The sequence below is a fragment of the Euprymna scolopes genome, chromosome 6 (genome assembly GCF_053919585.1).
Source record: "Euprymna scolopes isolate OS-2025 chromosome 6, ASM5391958v1, whole genome shotgun sequence".
NCBI lineage: Eukaryota > Metazoa > Mollusca > Cephalopoda > Sepiida > Sepiolidae > Euprymna > Euprymna scolopes.
The window spans coordinates 75,103,907-75,106,406 of record NC_136487.1 but is presented as its reverse complement, the minus strand read 5'-3'; the positions used below and the strand labels follow the sequence as shown (position 1 = coordinate 75,106,406).

Genomic DNA, 2,500 nt, shown 5'->3' with positions numbered 1-2,500 from the left:
AAACACGACACACCTGGTAGCTGTGTTCCAAAATCCATGATGATTGGGTAATTAATTTAGGAGCGAATCCTGTGCCTCTAAATATATAAACATATACACATAGACAACTTTACATAGAGATGTATCATAAAAAATAGAAATTATATTTCAACGTAATAGAAATAAATAGGGAAACCAGGTCCAACGTTTCGTCTTCGTTTAAAAGACTTCTATAAGATGATTAACTCGATTCGAAGAAAGTAAATTAAAAACCCAAGTGCATTACTTGGAAATATTTGGTGTGCATGTGACGTGAAAGGCTGTCTTTGTTTCTCTCAGACGAAACATGGCCTTTAGAATTGACACATATTTAATTCTAAAGGCCATGTTCGGTCCAAAGGGGGGGGGGACAAAAACACCCTTTTCACATCGCATACATATCAGGTATTTCCAAATAATTCCCATGTGTGTGTGTGTGTGTGTGTGTGTGTGTGTGTGTGTGTGTGTGTGTTTCTTTTTTTTCTTTTTTTCCTTTTTTTTTTTTATTCAATCATCCTGAAGAAGTTATAGGACTCACGGCGGAGTCACCAGATACTGGGTGTGAGTCTGTGTCCACAAATTCATAATCGAAATCCGTTGATTTTAGAGATCAAGGTTGCAGGTGCAAGAATATCTATAAGTCGAAAGTGGAAGAGTATCACTGGGACCGTTAAAGATAAATTTATTGAGATCTCTGATTTACAGAAGGGTCCTACCGAGCCACATCCATATAAATTTAAAAGGTGTGAATAACTTTGGAAAAATAACGACATTCGATAAAAAAAAAAATAAAAAATAAAAAAAACTCGCTGTACTGGGATAAAATAACACCATTTATTAACATGTTTAAGAAAAAGTAATTCAAATCATTGCAACGTTTGGAATAGATATCATCAATCTCGCAAACGACCTCATTTTTGATTAGCCTGCTGTAAAATGACAGCAGAAAATGGTGAAAAAAAAAGACAAGCATAATTTCGTAGATCGCTAATTGGTGAATGTATGCCATTAATTTGCATATGTACACTATTTAGGGATTTTGCCACAAGTGTTAATTAGACAGTCTTTACTAATAAGTGTCTCGTAGAAAAGGCAAAAAATTCATGATTACAGATTTCTATGAGCAAAAGGGACACACGTGGTTGTTTTCTGGAGGGAAAAGAAAATCATTAATTGCTTAAGTGACGTGTGTGTGTGTGTGTGTGTGTGTGTGTGTGTGTGTGTGTGTGTGTGTTCAATACGTATGCAAACGGCAGTTCGAAATAACAGGGCTGTCAAGAAGAATAAATCTCGTTAGATATGAGTTTTTTCGTGTTGAGAATTTAAGATGCATAAAGAATGCCCGGAAAGTCCTGTTACAAAATTTAACGTCCAGCATGGATGAAGTCTCTTACACGCAAGTCGATCTGAAAGAAGCTGAAGAGAAACTGGTTAAATTTATGCTGCAAAAGCTTATATACCAATGTTCTAGAACGTTCCGGACTATTTGTTGTATCACTGCACATACATAAAGCATAACGTAGTTCCTTTATCGCATGTGTGTGGATGGGAAGATTACGACGTTGTGTCCTTACGCAATCTGAAATCCGTGGGCGTTGACATGGTGGTTGCTATGAGAATATTTCTGATGAAGATTTGTTCCGGCCATATATAGTGGTCACTACAAAGTCTTAAATGAAGGCGAAACGTTGATGAATTAACAAACCATTTAAGTTTTCGTCTTTTATTTTTATAGAAATGCAGGTTGAAACGAAAAAATCGCTGCCTTGAAAAGACGACTTGATTCCATTTCCATTTGATGAAAACCGGTTTTCTTTTTTGTTGCAGACCATCTACTAGTTGGCCAGTTGTGTACAAATCCCAAGAGCGATAGAAGCATTCTATCATATCTAAAAGTGACACAAAGTCCAATAAGCAAGATTGGAGATGTGCCACTGTACAACTCATGCTCTCTACCGATCCAAGTTATGACAAAATGACCATTACCAGCACCCTCAAAATGCAAATCCAGACGGTTCAGTGCTTGAGGGACGTACCTAGGGTGATGAAAACAAAGTTTCCGGCCACAGTCGTGGTCTTTGGTGTGGTTTCAAGTGAGGACTACATCATGCCACCTCACATCTTTGAAGTCGGTTTGAAAGTCAACACCAAAGTGTACCTGGATGTGCTGAACAGTGTGGTGATCCCCTGGTGCAATCAGGTGGCCACTGGCAGACCCTGGGTGTGGCAGCAGGACTTGGCGCTGGCCCACAATTCCAAAGAGTCTCAGGCTTAGCGTCAGAAGGAGTGCTACGACTTTTTATCCTTCTTTCACTGCTTCACTCATCCTAGGGCATGAACTCGCTGGACTACATCGTTTGGTCATACATTGAGAACATCACCAACATGACCTCCCACAACACCAAAGCCAGCCTGGTCGCCGAGTATTTGCTGAACTCCTGCTGACACTTGTGGAAAAAGCATACTCTCAGTTCACGACCCA

At 39.2% G+C, this 2,500-nt stretch overlaps 1 protein-coding gene across 2 annotated transcripts in view; it reads left to right on the top strand.

Annotated features, from left to right (window-relative positions):
* LOC145277708 (multidrug resistance-associated protein 1-like) overlaps positions 1-2,500 on the top strand; it is a 320,419-nt gene that overhangs the window by 104,163 nt on the left and 213,756 nt on the right. The gene's annotated exons all lie outside the window — the stretch shown is intronic.